At 41.4% G+C, this 18,638-nt stretch overlaps 1 protein-coding gene across 4 annotated transcripts in view; it reads left to right on the top strand.

Annotated features, from left to right (window-relative positions):
- The first annotated feature begins 3,192 nt into the window (after positions 1-3,192).
- The window catches only part of LOC127008751 (5-aminolevulinate synthase, erythroid-specific, mitochondrial-like), a 31,257-nt gene continuing 15,811 nt past the window's right edge, over positions 3,193-18,638 (top strand). For 2 of the 4 annotated variants that reach the window (XM_050881113.1, XM_050881110.1), the window contains exon 1: positions 17,049-17,214. The gene's annotated coding sequence lies outside the window, so the exon portion shown is untranslated. Of the gene's footprint in view, positions 3,313-17,048; positions 17,215-18,638 lie in introns of those variants that run through there. The other 2 variants (XM_050881111.1, XM_050881112.1) reach the window with 2 other exon arrangements.

The following is an 18,638-nucleotide window of genomic DNA, read 5'->3' as shown; positions in this document are numbered from 1 at the left end:
GCAACCAAATCCAACTAATTAGTTTTAACCTGACGGGTCCGCAGGTGATGGCACGGAGATACAGACCCAGATTAGACCCCTTCCGCCCCCTGCCGCAGCCCTCCAGCCCTTTAAACAGCCTCCTGCATGCCGCCCCTGCCCCTTCCCTCGTCGGCCCCTTCCCTGGCTCCCTTCCCGCGGCCGCCGTCGGTTCAGTACACTACGGGAGCGAAACACTGCTAGTCTGGGACATTGAGATGCGTCGCCCATTGTGTTTCTCGTTTAATTGGGTATCTGAGAGCATGCCAAATACCCTACCCAGCCCCCTGCATAGTGACTCCTCCTGCTCCTCCTCTTCCTCCACCTCCTTCTTTGTCGTCCTCCTTCTTTCTCTCCTCCTCCTTCTCTTCTTCTGCCTTATCTTGGTGTTCTTGTGGGTGTTTTTCTTCTTCTCTGTCTTATCTCCCTTTCTTTCCTGGATATCTTAGTTCTTGCTTTCCCATTCTCTCTCTAATTCATTGTCTTGCTTTTTTCTGCATTTTCTTCTCTGATAAATTCTCCCTCCTCCTTCCTCCTTCTCCTCCCTTTATTGCTATCTCATTGCCTTCTCCTTCTCCTCCTTCTTCTACTTCCCTTTCCATTGTTTCGCCTCTTTATCCACCTTTTTATTCTCTTCTTCTGTCTGTACAACTTCTAATGGTGTCCTCTCTCCCTTTCCTTTCTCTTCCTTTCTTCCCTTTTCCTCCCTTCCACCGTCTTCCTCCTCCGTCCCTTCCTCACCCTTTCTTCACTCTACTTGTATCAGAATGACCTCAGGGTGACCCCAGGGTGCCGGCATGGCTGGGAACATGTAGCGGGGTGCGGGTAGGGTGTGTGAGTGGGAAGGGAAGGGAGGGAAGGGAGGGAAGGGAAGGGAAGGGTGGGGAAGGGAGGGAAGGTGGGTTTAAGGGTATGATATGTTGGGAAAGGTTGGATGATGTAGTATTTGGGTAAGGTAAGAGGAAGGTAAGGAAGGAAGGAAGAAAGGAAGGTTTTGATACGAGAGAGAGAGAGAGAGAGAGAGAGAGAGAGAGAGAGAGAGAGAGAGAGAGAGAGAGAGAGAGAGAGAGACTTGTTGTTATTGTTGTTCTTCTTCTTGTTCTTCTTGTTCTCCTTCTTCTTTTATTATTATTATTATTATTATTATTATTATTATTATTATTATTATTATTATTATTCCTCTTCTTCTTCTTCTTCTTCTTGTGGTTGTCTTTAGAGGGTCATTACACTGTCATTCTTCATTCTATCATTATCATCATCATCATCATCATCATCATCATCATACCTACTTCAACCTACACACTTTCTTTCCCCATTCTGTCATCCTCATCATATTCACCACCATCACCACCACCACCACCATCACCAGGAGGGCGCCATCTGACCACTCGCCGGCCTGGGAACACCTGGGTGACTGAGTGCAATGATTAACAGTTACCTGGACGGACACACCTGATGGGAGCGGTCCAGAAACGTTGACACACCTGTTCGAATACCGCTCATTGTTCAACTGTCCAGATTTACCTGTTTACCTGTCTGGATATGGTTATTGGTTTACCTGTCCGGATATTTTTATTTACCTGTCTGGATATGGTTATTTGTTTACCTGTCCAATTTAGTTCTTTATTTACCTGTCCGGATTTACCTGTTTACCTGTCCGGATTTACTTCATTGCTTACCTGTCCATCTGTCTACACCTGTCCACTGTTACCAAATGCAGCCAGGAATATAGTATACACTTTTGTAGTATGCCTTTAAAAAATCCTGCTCGTACAATAGAAGTGTGTACAGACAGTCGGATTTACCATATACACCTTACCAAATCCATGTCGCTTTTTTTTTAGCCTCAAGGAACTCTGAGGCACTGCAAGCATTTTATGTATAGTATGAATTAGTTTATTAGTACATATTCGTATGGAGTATGCATCTCACGTGTGGGGGGCTCCACTCACACAGCTCTTCTGGACTGAGTGGAGTCTTAGGCTCTTTGTCTCATCAGCTCTCCCCCTCTTACTGATAGTCTTCTACCTCTTAAATTCCGCCGCCATGTTGCCTCTCTATCTTCTATCGATATTTTCACGCTGACTGCTCTCCTGAACTTGCTAACTGCATGCCTCCCCCCCTCCCGCGGCCTCGCCACACACGACTTTCTACTCAAGCTCATCCCTATACTGTCCAAACCCCTTATGCAAGAGTTAACCAGCATCTTCACTCTTTCATCCCTTACGCTGGTAAACTCTGGAACAATCTTCCTTCATCTATATTTCCTCCTGCCTATTACTTGAACTCTTTCGAGAGGAGGGTATCAGGACACCTCTCCTCCCGAAATTGACTTATCTTTCGGCCACTCCTCTTTAATCTTTTTAGAAGCAGTGAGTATAGCGGGCTTTTTTTCATTATTGTTTTCTTTTTTTAAGCCCTTGAACTGTTTCCTTTCTAGACTTCATCTACATCGATGAGCTAGGGTGGCTAGGTCTAGTGTATCAGTCTTCTCAGTACCATCCTCCTGGACATCCTGATCACTGTATAATTGTGTGTAGAAATATTCATCAACAACAATTAACCTCCTCCTTGTTAGTGTAAGTTACCGAGAAATAAAAGTTCTCCCTCAGATGAAGAACATTTTCTACCACACTTTTGACGGTAACTCCTGCAATGTGACCGAGATACCTTTTATATAGGACACATATATTACACCTACTCTTCTGTCCTTTAATATAGGAGTTTGAGGCATTCCATAGTCGCTTTACTCGAATAAGAGGTTAGGGAATAGATAGTTAGCCCTCTATGACTTAATAACGTTGTATAGGAAGCCCTTAACACATAGGGGCCATATTATTAAACATTTCGTCGGCCAAGCATGCTCATATAACAAGGCTTTCGTAGGAGTTGTGGGCATTTCCATGGGTAGTTTATTTTTGGCCCTAGTGATAGTTTGACAAAGTTTTCGCACCAGGAATGTAAAGAAACACTCATTGACTTATATGAGAGGCGTATAGACATCTCAGTATACCGACCAATTTGTCTCAGTCGTGGCTATCTTCCTCTCAGTCGGTAGTGGCATCAAGAAATCAGAGTCCCCTTTCATTTATATCACCCTTAAGTACATACTAGATAGACGGAAAGGTGTAAATATCTATATGTCACATAGTTTAGTAGCCCCGTAAAATGGTCCGACGCACCATCTGTCAACGCCTGCGCGCTAACACGAACATCACATAACAGGGCAGGGCATCAGTGTTCTCTCCTCATCATCCCTTCACATTACCCACAAAAGCCGGTCAACGCCCCACCGTGAGTATTATTCATGTTCAAGGATGCATTGTGGTCACGGGGGAAGGATCCTGCTGTAATTATGTGACAACCTGAGGCGTGGGGAGGATAATTATGTCATTTAGTGGGAAGGAATGCGTGGGTGGAGGCTGGCTTGGTGTATTGGCGTATTGCAGCGGACTTATTGCTTCTTATATTGCCCCAGTATCGTCAGTTCTCCTTGTGTGTCCGTAGGTAGAAGGACAAGACATGTAGGTTGTAGTATTTTGTATTGGGTAACGAAGTAAAGACTGGGTTTAATAAGGCATCGATATCTTGTTCGTTATACCGTTCTGTTTTCTAATGTCTTATGGTAGGGTCTTGTTGCTTCTTGTATCTCCTCACCATCTCCAGTTTTCCTTGTGTGTCTCTTAATGAAAGGATGATCGAGAGTGGTCTGAGGCTGCGGTATCTTGTATTAGGTAACAGTGGAAAGGTATGGCTTGGGAGGAGGCTGGCTTGATCTTACCATTTACCGTTGATGAGGCTTTAGGTGCAGTACTCCACAGGGTCGCCAACAATATAATGATGTTAACCTCAAAAAATAATCATAATAAAAATAATATTACCTAATAGATTACTGGTGTCATTTCACTAAACTTGGTATCTTGATAAATAATGCACAAGGCCCCTATGTAGCTTGTTGCAGGGGCTTGTAGTAGCACTCTATATTTTATAATAATTCACTCCTATCAGTTCATATATTTTTAAAGTTAAGTTTAAATTAAGTTTTTTTATGTTCTACGTTGTTTTATTACATTTTCTGTGGGGTGAATAGCTGTGAGGTTTTATGTTCTTATGCTATCTATTATTTTATGTAAAGAAACAAAAAATCTTGAATTGTATTGCCAGAAAATTGCTCCCTCTGGCCTTGTGCTTATCTCCCTCACACTGGCCCTTGAGCCTGTGGTGGGGAAGAACTCATTACCCCAGGACACATAGGGCTAGGCTCTGTAATATGTTATTTTTAGGGGACAGACTTGGTTATATAATTAGGAGCAGTGGATTAGGTTAGGCTGGTTGGGCAGCGTGTTATATTACATTATTAGGTTGGATTTCTTCAGGTTATGTGTTTGTCTGTTTAAGCAAGTTTGTATGGCTACGTTAACTGCACAGGTTAAGATGGATCCTTTGGTCATGTTAGAATACCGTATATTACTTATTTGGGCGTGGTTGAGGATTTTTGGTCCAATGGTTCACGGGTTTGAGTGTCTGGTTATCTTGGGTTAGGTTACTTGGATTATGCTACTGCAAGGCTGATGTATTTTAGATTATTGTAGTAACAGTGCAATGAAAACTTTCTAGCGATGGTTCCAAGTCCGATAAATTCATACTTCATAAAGACACTGGCAGAAATTAGTTGATGAATAGGATAGAAAATAAGTGACAGACATAGTAATCATTTTGTGAGTGAAATGCCATAGAGACTTATGAATTATAAGGAAAGACTAGATCAATATGTGCATGTTGGCATATGTGATTCATGTCGAGTATAGCAAGAACCTTACACCACACCCACACACCCACACACCCCACAACCCCCGACTGACACCCGGTACCCATTCACTGCTGGATGGACGAGGGCACAGATTATAAAGAAATGTAAATCTGTCTCCACTCCATCCAGGAATCGAACCTTGGACCTCTTGGCCACGTGGCAAGAGTGTATTTGAATGTATTATGCTTTTATTTTCACCTATATGTATTTTTCCAGAATTTTATAATATTATGGATTTTATCACTTTTTATCATATATGTCCTTGAATTTATGTATACTTATTTTTGGTTCATATTTATTTATTTGTTTATTTCTCTTTACTATTTTTCATTTATTTATTTCTGTGTGGTGTTGTTAGTCCAGGAAGGGTGGGAGAGAGAGGGTGTGTTGGGAGGGAAGGGAGGCTGTGCTGGAGTGAACCAGAAAATATAAAAAAAAGAGTAAGAAAGAAAATAAGAAAATAATAGGAAAACCCGCTGGCTAAGGTAATGGTTTTGTCCTTGGTGGGGGCTGTTGATGTCACGTCCTTCTCCTGTTCCTCCTTCCACTCCTGCTGTGATCACTTCGTCTCCTTCCTTTCTGCTCTGTTCCCTCAACGCATGACACTCACTGCAAGCTGTTCTATGCATGAAAATGAAGGAAAAATAGGAGGAAACTGCACACATAATTTTTGCAGTATTTGGTGATATAGAAACTGATTTGGTGTAGATAGGTAAGCTTAGTTTGCACCTTTTCTTTTGCTGTTCTCTTCTTTCTCTTCATTCTGTTTCCAGTGGTGGTTGAGGAGGAGAAATATGCATAAGTTAACATCATTTCTACAGTATTTGGTGATGTAGATACTGATTTGGTGTAGATATGTTAGTACTATAGTTTGTATCTTTTCTTTTGCTGTTCTCTTCTTTCTCTTCCTTCTGTTTCCAGTGGTGGTTGAGGAGGAGAAATATGCATAAGTTAACATCATTTCTACAGTTTTTGGTGATGTAGAAACTGATTTGGTGTAGAAAGGTTAGCTTAGTTTGCACCTTTTCTTTTGCTGTTCTCTTCTTTCTCTTCCTTCTGTTTCCAGTGGTGGTTGAGGAGGAGAAATATGCATAAGTTAACATCATTTCTACAGTATTTGGTGATGTAGAAACTAATTTGGCGTAGAAAGGTTAGCTTAGTTTACACCTTTTCTTTTGCTGTTTTCTTCTTTCTCTTCCTTCTGTTTCCTTCCTTCCTTCCTTCCTCCCTTTCTTCCTTCCTTCCATTCTTTTACAGAGGGATGAAGAGGAGAAATATGCATGTCAACTGTTGCATCACGTTAGTCGCTGGATTTATATTAGTCTACCTTGCCCCTTCCTTTACAGTTTTCTTTTTTTTTCAGGAGTTACTATTATATTTACCCCTTTGTATAAAATAGTTAAAATACTCCCATAGGTTGAAACTCTATCCCTTTGTTGATGAAATAGCTAGAATAATGTGTTTCTAGGGATGATTGAGTTAGCCTATGAAATATATGACTTGACTCTTTCACTGATAGAATATAAAATGATAATATAGATACATATATTGATAGATATAGATAGATAGACTTGCTCTCTCTCTCTCTCTCTCTCTCTCTCTCTCTCTCAAGGTTAAAACTACTGAGTGTGACTTGATAATGATTTGCTGTATCCTGTGTGAGAGAGAGAGAGAGAGAGAGAGAGAGAGAGAGAGAGAGCAACCCCACCTCCCCCTCTTCTTCGGGAATCCATACAATACATCCTTTTTTTTTCTCTCGTATTGCAAGGGAAGTCTTTCAAGTATTTGCCAGCAGTATAAGTAGTAGTAGTAGTAGTAGTGGGAAAGTGATGAATGGATGGGTAATGGAAGGAGGAGAGGGAGATAAGACAAGAGGAAGAGGAAGAGGAGGAGGAGTACTGCAGATGCCAATGTACTTTCATGTGACTCAGTTCTCTTGCCAACCAGGCCAATACCTCCCTTCCCTCCCTTCTCCTCCCCTTCCCTTCCCTTCCCCTCCCCTCCCTTCCCTTCCCTCTCACTCCCTTCCCTCCTCTTCCTCTTATAGTAGTAGTAAGAGTTATTTTTGCTATTTTTTTATATAACTTTCGACTTTATATATTTTTTTGCTATTTTCCTTCCTTTCCACTCCATTTCCTTCCTTCCGTCCCTTCTTTTCTCTTCCTTCCCCTCCCTTCCTTGCCCTTCATTCCCTTCCCTTTCTTCCTTCTGTCCCTTCCACTCCCTTCCTTCCTTCCTTTCCCTTCCCTTTAGGTATAATTGTTGTTACTTTCCACAATATAAACTTTTTTCCCCATACATTGCTACATACTCTATACAATTTGTTATTTATTTATTTATTTATATATATTAGATTCATACTTAGGGTTTGATGCTAATTCGATATAACTAACCCCGACAATGAAAGTTTTTTTTATTTTTTTATATATATATAGAAGTGTGTGTGTGTGTGTGTGTGTGTGTGTGTGTGTGTGTGTGTGTTAATCCGTTTCACTGGTTATCTTTGTAGGAAATTTTACGCCCTGCACCTGTGTAATAACATATATCATTTGACCTGTCTAGTGCCACGTGTCAGCATCTATTTCCTCGTCATCATACACACCTGTGAGAGAGAGAGAGAGAGAGAGAGAGAGAGAGAGAGAGAGAGAGAGAGACTGGGTATTGGGCAGGTCAAGTCGTACCCTTTAAGAGCGGGTGCCAACTTTACTTATTCAATGGGCGTGGGTCCGTTTGGCACGTGGACTAGCATCATCAGTAGTAGTAGTAGTAGTAGTAGCAACTCGTATCTATAAATAATCTTGGTCACGAGTCTTATCTGAGTACATTACTGAGTGCATATGAAGACCTTGGCCTCAACTATTTTTATTCTTAACTGAATAGTCGGTTTGTTCATGATTAAGCCAGTCTTGAGAACCACACGCCCCTTGCCACGCCCCTTTGTAGTTGTAGAAGTAGTAGTAGTAGTAGTTGTAGCATAGCCTCCCCTGTTTTCTTCTTCTCTTTCTTTTTCCTCATCTTACTTTCTCTTTTCCTCTTCTTTGATCCTTCGTTTCCATCTCTCATTTCCTTTTTTTTCTTCTCTTCCTATTTAACTCTCCTTATTCTTCTTCTTTATCCCTTTCCATCTCGCCTTTTCTTTTTTCTCCTTCTCTCTCCTCCTCTTTAACTTTCTCCTTCCCTCTTCCTCTTTATCCTCCGTTTGCATCTTTCCTTTTTCTCTCCTCTCTCCTCCTCTTCAACTTTCTCCTCCCCTCATTCCTCCCTCTTCCCATATTACTTTCTCCTTCCTTGCCCTTTCTCCACCTCCTGCTCCTCCCCTTCCATTACCCTTCCCTTCCCTTCCCTCCCCTTCCCCCACCCACCATTCCCAGTATCCATTACCGTCCACCTTCAGTCTCTCTCTTGCTGGCCTTGAAGTTATCGTAGACAGCGACCCACAAACTCCAACTGGCGGCGTTTGTCAGTTAGCCAATTCTTGAAGACTGTTTGTTTTCTTGGCCGAGGAAAGGAAGGCAATGACTGGTGTATGTATGTGTGTGTGTGTGTGTGTGTGTGTGACCTTTCTCTTCGCTTGACAAACCTCTGCAGCTTGTGACCTTCCCTCCAGCGAGCCAGACAGCCAACCACCCAGCCAGAAATCCAGTCTTTTTTGTCCTTCCCTCGCCCCTTTCTTCTCTTCTGCCAGGCTTTTGACGTCAGAGGTTGTTGTTGTTGTGTTGGGGAGATGTTCTGTGATAAGGGGAAAGGGTGATGGTGGTGATGGTGGTGGTGGAAAGGAGAAAAAAGGTTGTATTGTGTAGGATATGTGTGGTGTTATGGGAGGTAGATGTGGTGGTGGTGGTGGTGGTGGTTGTTGTTGGTGGTGGTGGTGATCATGGTCTGTTGCTATCTTAAAATATGCGTTCATCATGACGGTGCGATACTGCCTTTCACTACACACACACACACACACACACACACACACACACACACACACACACACACACACACACACACACACACACAAAATAATACACATTACATCCTTCACTTAGTTTCCTCATTCTTACATTCTCATTTTTACCTTCACTTTTCCAACCTCACGAGAATGAATATACAGAACTCTTTACTTTATATATATATTTACTTACTATACCGTATAAGGAAATAAAAGAACGTATAATGTGTGTGTGTGTGTGTGTGTGTGTGTGAAAGAAATCTACTCTCACTCTAATGGTTGATGTTAAGCAAGAAACCGTGTGAGTGTGTGATGCAATGAGCTTCCAGAAAAGGAGGGCAGGTGTGAAAAGTGAGGTATGAAGTAACTGAGTGACAGGTAAGAGAGAGATCATCGGGTAAAACTGGCAATGACAGAATAAGATTAAGACGGAGAAGGAAGAGATGAAAAAGTAGTTAATCTGTAAGTGAAAGAAATGATGAGAAGCAGGAAAAAGAAGAGGATGAAAAAAGTGGTGTAGATGTGTACCAAGGTAATTGAGTGACCGGTAAAAGAGAGAAATTGGAGTAAAAAGAAACAATGAGAGAACGAGGTTAAGAAAGAGAAGGAAGTGATGGAAAATAATTAATAAGTGTAATTGAGAGACGGTGACAAGGAAACAAAAGAGGAGAGACGGGAAATAGAACTGATAAAAAGCGGTTGATTGAGAGAAGGTGAAAGATATAAAGACGAAAAATAGAAAATGGATGAAGAAAGAAAAAAATAATATAGGCACGTAACTAAGAGAGAGAAAGAAGGAGAAAATGATGAAGGAAAAACTAATATAAATGCGTAGCCGAGAGAGATAGAGGTAGATAAAGACACAGACAAACAGATAGACAGACAGACAGCATGAGGAAGACAAGGAAAGACTAACATAATGAAGAACGGAAACATAGGAAAATAATGAAAGGAAAAGAAAAGAATAAAAGTTAACATCCACTTAAAATTAATGAAAAAAAGGAAGAAAAGAAGAGTGCAGATAATCGTGTATATGCAGTCAGCGATAAAGAAGAAAAAAAATTGCCTTATCAGACGCTTTTAAAAATAATCTAATCAGGAGCTTTTAAACTTAAGGTCGAACAGGACGTGTATGGCGTTTTGTGGCGCGCGTCGTGAATTAAACTTTTTTTTTTTTTTTGATAAGTATAAAGCAAAAATAAACATCTGTGAAATTATTAGGTATTATTTTTGTCTCCTTTCTCTTTTTTCTTTCTCCTTGCTTCTCTCTCGTCTCTGTTTTCTTTCTTTCCTTTCTTGTCAACTTCTTTCTTTCATCCTCTTTCCCTTTTTTTCATCCTTCTTGTGAAATCATTAGGTATTGTTTTTGTCTCCTTTCTCTTTTTTCTTTCTCCTTGCTTCTCTCTCGTCTCTGTTTTCTTTCTTTCCTTTCTTGTTAACTTCTTTCTTTTCTTTTTTTCATCCTCTTTCCCTTTTTTTCATCCTTCTTGTGAAATCATTAGGTTTTGTTTTTTGTCCGTTCTTCTTTTTTATTTTATTTTCTTGTTACTTTACTTTCAATGTCTCTTTTAGTCTTTTATTTTCTTCCTTTCTTGTTAACTCATTCTTCTCTCCCTTCCTCTTCTTCAGTGATAAGGATAATAATAATAGTATCTGGATGTTATAAAGAGAATCCAACTCCACCTCCTTTAACTCCCTTCTATAGTAAAGTTAGTCTGTGTTTTCTCTCTCCTCTCAGTTTTGTTTTTCCTTGATCCCTCACATGGCTCTCAATAGCGATACTAATGATGACAATAGTGTTTGGATGTTATATAAGTGCATTCCAACTCCACTGCCCTCAACTCCCTTCGATAGTTAAGTCATTCTCCTCTCTTGCACTTTCACCATGACAAAGCATTAACTAACATCAACAACAACAACTACTACTACTACTACTACTACTACTACTACTACTACTACTACTACTACTACTACTACTACTACTACTACTACTACTACTACTACTACTACTACTACTACTACTACTACAACAATAACAGTAACATCCGCATATCAACAACTGTATATTTTATCTTCACTCCATAAAACTTGTCATGATGCTTGTTAGTTTATACGTATATTGAACTGTATCGTGTGACCTGACCTCTGTGTGTGTGTGTGTGTGTGTGTCGGGGGGGGGGAAGGTGTGTGTGTGTGTGTGTGTGTGTGTTGATTGACAGGGGTTCAGGTGTACGGGTTGACAGGGATTGATGAAGCGGAAGGTTTCAATGCGTCATACTTCATCGTTGTGACATTGATGACAAGCGAGAGGTGATGAGGGTGAAGGTGAAGGTGGTGATGGTGACGATGGTGATGGTGGTAGTAGTATTTCTTTGTGTGTGTGGGGGGGGGGGGGAGAGGGAAGGAAAAGGGGGAGGGGTATTTTTATTTTTATTTTTTTTTTTATTATTTTTTTTTTATTTTTACTGTCAAGGTTACGTATTGTGTGAGTGGTTCCTGGTTGTTGTTGTTGGTAGTGTTATCTTATTCAGCTCCATCATCATTTCCTTATTCATATTTTCTTTCTTACATTTTTCCTTTTTTTCTCTTCCTTCTTCCTCCTCCTCTTCCTTTTATCTTCATCTTATTCAAGTTCACCGTCGTTATCATTATTCATTATCTTATTTTCCTTCTTTCTTCTTTTTCTTCTTCTTTTCCTTCTTCTTTCTCTCCCTCGTCTTCTTCTTTATCATCTTGTTCAACCTTATCATCATTATCTTATTCATATTCTTCTTCTTCTTAACAAATTCATAACCACAAAATAGCCTTACTACCCAACCTTCTCCTATTTCCTTCCTTTCCTATACCATTAAAGTCTTTCCTATACTTCTCCCTCACTTAACATTAATAACAGCGTCCCCATCGACCGAACATTAGCTATTGAGTATTGAAGCCTTCAGAATTATGATTACTTAAGGAGAGAGTTGCGTGCAGAGCGGTATTGATTGAAACTTTACAAGTTGGCGAAGCGAAGGTCTCGGGATTCCGTTGGTAATGTCACTCCGTTAAAAGGAATGAACGATCACTAATGATTCCTGATTGCTTTAATGATCTCTATTGGGCCAGTGAGAAGGCTAACCATACTACTACTACTACTACTACTACTACTACTACCACATACAATAGACGTGATTCTGACCGCGATATCCTGGAAAAGTCGAGATTCTTACGACACACACACACACACACACAATGATAAGGGACAGCTATACAAGGCGCCCTGATCTTAACTGTGCGTATTGTTCTTCTTGCAGGTGTGAAGATACAGGTGACTCGGGAAGCTATGAAGATGTGGAGGGAAGAAGAAGGGTGCATGGGGGGGAGGGGGAGGGGAGGATAGAGAGGGTTGTCCGATGATGATGATGATGATAACCTAACCTAATTAAAATGTATATATGTTTCCTTTTTTCCTTTGGGGTTTTTTTTTCTTATTTTTCTCTGCTTTCTGTTTCCCTTTTTCTTTGTCTGCTTGTCTTCCTTCCTTTTCATTTTTCTTCTCTTCCTTCCTCTCTCCCTTCTTTTCCTTCCTTGATCCTTCCTTCTTTCCTTTCTTCATCTCATTCATACTTCTTAGGTACTATCTCTTCCTTCTTTCGCTTTTCCTCCCTCCCTCTCTCCCATCCCCTCTTCTTCCCCCTCTTCCTCCACCCTCTCTAAGCAACACTTGGCTCAGGACCGAATCAAAGACAAGGTGACACACACACACACACACACACACACACACACACACACACACACACGTTTACATATTCCACCTGGGCACGCACTCTCTCTCTCTCTCTCTCTCTCTCTCTCTCTCTCTCTCTCTCTCTCTCTCTCTCTCTCTCTCTCTCTCTCACCTGCTTATGACACCTGGCCCACGTGTATATTAAAGGTGTGAAGGGCTTAATTAATTAGTGTGTGTGTGTGTGTTGGTTAGTGAAGGGGGGTGTTTATCTATCGTTGTTGATGTTCTTGTTTGTTTGTAGTTTCGATTTGTTGATTTCTTGATGTTTTTTTTCAATTCTGACATTTTTCTCTTCTTATGATTTCTTTTCTTTTTTCTCTCTATTACGACTTTTTTTTCTGCGCATGATTTCCTTTTTTTTCTTTTTTTTTTTCTTTTTCTTTTTTTTCCTCCACCAACCGCCCCCCATCTCTTAACTAGTTTTAACTCGTTTCTCTGCACGTGCCGTTTTCCTGCTCCTCCTCCTCCTCCTCCTCCTCTTCCTCTTCTTTTCCTTCTCATTTAGCTTTATCTTTTCCGTTCTTCTAACTCACGAATACTATTTTGAAATTTTCCTATTTTATCACCATTGGCAACATCACATCCTCCTCCTCCTCCTGCTCCATCTCTTCTTCGCTCCACGACGTCTAGGAAAGAGTTCAGGGTATTTCCCGGGGAGGCTTCAAGGAATATACCCTCTCTCCCTCCTCTTCCTCTGTCTCTCACGCTGGCTTGCTCGCGTCACACCCTTGAGCCCCGGAAACAAGGGGGGAATCATGACCCAGATGGTATAGCAGGAAATATTTGGTAATGTGAGAAGGGTTGAGGCTGAAGAGAAACGATGATTGAAGATAAGAGGAGTAGGAGTGAAGGGAAGAAGTGTGAGTAAGGGAGGGACAGGAAGGGCTTAAAAGTGAAGGGAAAGGGTGATAGAAGATAGAAAGAACTTGAAGGGAAGGGAAGAAGTGCAAGGGAGGGACAGGAAGGGCTTAAAATTGAAGGGAAAGGGTGATTGAAGGTAGAAACAGTAGAAGTGAAGGGAAGATGTGTAAGGACGGAACAGGAAAAGTTAAAAAGTGAAGGGAAAGAGCGATAGAAGATAGACAGAACTTGAAGGGAAGGGAAGAAGTGCAAGGGAGGGACAGGAAGGGATTAAAAGTGAAGGGAAAGGGTGATATTACATAGAAACAGCAGAAGTGAAGGGAAGAAGGGCGTAAGAGTGAAGGGAAAGGATGATAGAAAATAGGAAAAATAAAAAGTGAAGGAAAAAAATGTTACTACCCAGGCCAGTCACTTAGAAGAAGCAACACTTACTCCAGAAGTTCTAATATTCGTCCATCCTTGCGTGTGGGGGTCAACTTGTCTGTAATCTCCTCCTTCTTAATAATGCAAGCGCTAAATGAAGATGGACTCGCATACAAAAAGGGTAATTGCCAGAGCTTAGAAGGGTATATTTTGGATGCCCCTTGAGTTTTGTTGTTCTACAGTAATACAGGCAGTTGAAAGGCGGAAAAAAACTGTACATAAAAATCTCGAAGTACGGAGTTATATTTTTGTTAGGATGAGGAAGACGAAGGGTTTGTATGTTATCTTACGGTATACATGCATAGCTATATCGTATACCAACGTTATCATATCCTTACCTATATCATACTACTGCTAAATCATATATTATTCTTATACATACATGCTCCTAAAAAAAGAAAGAAAAAATGAGAAAAAAATAGTAAAGAGAAAAAAAAGAAGAAAAATATAACTTGCATGTGTTATCCTTAAGAAATAAGTACAGATAGATAGATAGATAGATAGACAGATCCTTCACTAAATCAAACCCAACTGTCTATCAATTTCTTTACCTGTCTGTCCATATCAATTCATCCATTCATACATTATTCATCTGTTCACCCATTAATCTTCTTCACCTGTATCTCCCAATCAAGGTAGGGCGTGCAGGTGAAAAGGGGGACTCAGGTGTATGCTAATGAGCGTGTCAGGTGAGGTGAGTCGTATATGTAAAGTTGCAGGTGTGAACTGAAATAAATAAAAGTTTAAAAAGTCGTAAAAAAGGGGAAAAATTAGTTAAAAAAGGGGCAAAAAAAGGGAAAAAATGTGAAAAAAAGGAATAAAAAGAGAAGAAAAACTAATAAAAGAAAGTAATGTAGGGAAAAAATTGTTTAAAAAAGAAAGGAAAAAAGTACGAAAAAGGAAAAAGTAGCACAAAAAAAAGAAAATCGTTAAAAAAATAGCTATACAGAATTACATGGTGCAGAGAGAGAGAGAGAGAGAGAGAGAGAGAGAGAGAGAGAGAGAGCATAATCGTAACCTTTTTATATTTGGAAAATGGAGCGAAGGAGGAAAAAAAAGTCTTGGAGTGATTAGACAAAACAAGTATTCTATATTGAGTGAGGGAATGGATGCTGTACCCTCCTCCTCCTCCTCCTCCTCTTCCTCCTCCTCCTCCTCCTCCTCCTCTTCCTCCCTCCTCACTCCCTTTCACCTCTCTCTCTCTCCCTCACTAACCCCCCTTCATCTCCTCCTCCTCCACATCCTCATTCCTTTTTCTCTCCTAATTTCTTGTCTCTCTCTCCTATCTCCAGCATCCTTTATCTCATCTCCTTCATTTATCTCTCAGCCTCCTTCTCTTCCTCCTCCTCCTCCATTTCATCTCTTCCCCCCCTCTCTCCCTTTTACGTCTCTTCCCAACAGCATCCTCCTTCATCTCATCTCTCCAGCATCCTCCTTCATCTTAGCTTCATCTTCCTCCTTCCATTTTCCTTCTCTCCATCATTCTTCATCCCTCCATATTGTTCTCCCTTTCTTCTCTCTTATTTTTATCCCTTCCCTTTACCTCCCCTTCCTACTTCTCCAATCCATTTTCCTCTTCATTTTCTTATACTCCTTTTTTTCCTTCTTTTTCCCATCTCCCCTTTCATTTTCATTCCTTCTCTTCCTCCTCTTCCTCTTTACATTCCCTCTTCCCTCAGGTTTCTTTCATCTCCCTCCTTCTCTTCCTCCTTCTCTTCTTCCAAGGACTCCAACTTCGCAAGCACTGGTTTGGGGGTTGAGGAGGAAGAGGGGGAGAAGAAGGAGGAGGAGGAGGAGGGAGGAGGGGGAAGGTTTCTGAGAACAATTTGAAAGACCCGTTGTGGTTTCTGCATTGCTCTGTGTTCTCTCTCTCTCTCTCTCTCTCTCTCTCTCTCTCTCGTAGTGGGTGTGGTATCAATCACTTGTTTGTTCGTTTGTGTGTTTTTTGAAGTTTCTGGAAGCCATGTTTCAATAAAGCTTCGATCAGTTTCAATTTTTCTTCATCCACTCTATCTCTATCTTTATTTCTACCTTTTGATTCTTTTTATTAACTTCTGTATCTTTCTATGTTATCTTTGTTATCGTTTCCTATCAGTTCCTCATTCGGTTTATATCTTCTACTCTTTCCTTATCTTCTATGTTTTTCCTTGTTATCCATTTATCTCCCTTTCCTCTTCTTCATCCGCTTCTATCAGTCTCTCTTCATTCACTTCTTTGTTTCTTCTTTTCGATGATTTCCTTCTCTTATTTTCCTTTTTATCCATATTCCTTCTCTTCCTCATGTTTATCATTTCCTATCACTCATTCCTCGTGTATGTTCTTTTCCTTTGAGTTTTTCCTTCGTTTATATTCTTGTTTCCTCTTCCTCTTGTTTGCCATTTCCCATTCATTCTCTTCTACTGCCTTCGTTTTCTTCTTCTCTTCTATCTCTCGTAAACTCTCTCTCCCTTTCCTCCCTCTCCTTCTCTTCCCCATTCTTTTCTCCTTTGATTCCTTCTCTTGTTATTCTTCTCTTCCTCTTATTTACCTTTCATTGTCTCATTGCATCCTTCCTCCTCTCATTCTCTCCTATCTCATTCTCGTAAGCTCCCTCCCTTCTTCCTCTCCCCTTTCATAAGCCCTCTCGACCTTCCCCCTTCTCCCTCTCCCTTTCCCCTTCTCCTTCTCCCCTCTCCCTTCCCCCTTCTCCCTCTCCCCTCTCCCTTCTCATCCCCTTCCTCTCCACCTCCCTTCACCACCCCCTTCAGAAGCCCTCGTGACGTCACTAGACCACGTCTGCGCCAATCACGTGTCCGCTAGGCGGGTTGCATCATCTTCGGGCGTCCACTTCGGGTATAAGACTTCGAGGTTCTTGAGGCCCAGCGGGAGGTTGAGGCGCGGTAGCAATAGTCCCTAGAGGTCTTAATTGTCGTTTTTTGTCTTTGGGTGAGGTTGGAATCGTGTTTTAGGGTGTGAATGTGGTGTTTTATGTGGGTTTAATTGTTTCTGGAGGTGTTTGGTAAGGTTGGCCGCGGGAGAAGTGGAGGGCGCGATAAAGCAGCGTTGCAACTTGGGCTATTTCCGACGAGGGCTTATTTAACGCTTTCTGGGTGTAGTTTTCTCATATTAACACAATTTCCAGTAAGCTTAAGCCCCAAAAACACCTTATTATACCCCAAATCAGTGTGGTAAGGCTATTCCAAGGGCTGTTCTTGCGTATATAAGACCGTGGATAACCTCATAACTTCTCTAGGCAACCCTGAACTTCAGCAGGCCAGCAGAGAGCAGGGAGGACGGTATATAGCCCGCCTAGCCCAAAGTGCCTGCTAGTGTCTCTGCTGAAAGAAGGCAAGGAGAGTGTGTGTGGCCGTGGTTCCCTTCGTGTTGTAAGCCCTTCAGGACCTTCCCATCAGCCCCCTTGTGAGTTATTGAAGGGGAAAGGATTGAGGCTTACTGTGGTGTGGGTTAATCCTTTAGTAATTGACGCTGAAGGGGTTGGTAGAGGTGAAATTTGGGTTTGTGAAAGGTGAGAGTGAGGGAGGAAGGGGAGCAGCCAGGTGGAGAAGGGAGATTGTCTTATTTAACGAGTGTGAAAGTTAAATCACGTCTCGTTTACCTGTGTAGCTATTAGTGTACCTGTGTGAGAGCCTAGAGAGTAGAGTATTCATTGAAATTAAAAGTACTCCTTCATTGGTACTATTTCAAGTGTTCGTATTTCTTTGAGTTTTGAAGTTCCGGGTGTGAGGGAAGTAGACAGGTAGATAGGTAGACTCTCATTACCTTAGAACACCTCAAATCCTTCCCACGTACACTCACACCTGTTTATCTCACCTGTGTGGCTATAAGTGTACCTGTGTGTGTTTTGGCCAGGTAAACTCGCATGTGCACCTCACCTTTGAATATACCTGTGCAGTCCTTACCTGGTTTTATGCACCTGTATTGCTAATGACCTGTGATTTTCCGAGAGAGAGAGAGAGAGAGAGAGAGAGAGAGAGAGAGAGAGAGAGAGAGAGAGAGAGAGAGAGAGAGAGAAAGAGTCAAGGATGCTGTCATGATGCTTGGAGGAGGAGAAAGAGAAAGGAAGTGAAGGAGAGGGACGAGGAGGGAGAGAGAGAGGAGGTGAAAGGAGAAGGGAGAGGGAAGGAAAAGGAGGAAGAGAAAGGACATGGAGGAGAAAAACGCAAGAGGGAGAGAAGGAAAAGGAGAGGAGGGAGGAGAGGGAAAGCTAGCCATGAGAAGTGGATGAAAGTCTGAGTGAAGGGAGAGGAAAGGAAAGGAAGGGAAGGGAATGTAAAAGATAAGACATGGAGATTAAGTCAAGTAACCATACCATATTTGAACTCCCTTTCACACTACCTTCCTTGTATAAATATAGTTACATAATGAAGGAAAGAGAAGGAGGGAAACAATAGCATGAGGATAAAAGGGAGAAGGGAAATACAGAATGGAGAGAATGATTTAAAGAAGGAGAGATGGGATATAGTAACATAAGAAAGGAGAGGAAGAAGGGAAAGGAAGAGAAGCTAATAAAAGAAAGATGGAGAAGGGAAATAGCAATACAGTGAAGAAGAGAAGGAAGGGAAAAAAAAGAGAAATGGGGAAAGACTGACAAGGAGATGGAGGAAAAAATGAAGGAGAGAAGGAGGGAAAAAGAGAGAGAAATGAGGAAAGGCTGACAAGGAAATGGAGGAAAAAATAGGAAATGGAAGAGGAGGAAAATAAGAACAGAGAGAGAGAGAGAGAGAGAGAGAGAGAGAGAGAGAGAGAGAGAGAGAGAGAGAGAGAGAGAAATGAGGAAAGACTGACAAGAAAATGGAGGAAAAAATAGGAAATGGAAGGAGAGG

The sequence above is a fragment of the Eriocheir sinensis genome, chromosome 38, assembly GCF_024679095.1.
Source record: "Eriocheir sinensis breed Jianghai 21 chromosome 38, ASM2467909v1, whole genome shotgun sequence".
Taxonomy (NCBI): Eukaryota; Metazoa; Arthropoda; class Malacostraca; order Decapoda; family Varunidae; genus Eriocheir; species Eriocheir sinensis.
The sequence above is the reverse complement of the archived record's forward strand: the minus strand, read 5'-3'. Positions and strand labels throughout refer to the sequence as shown.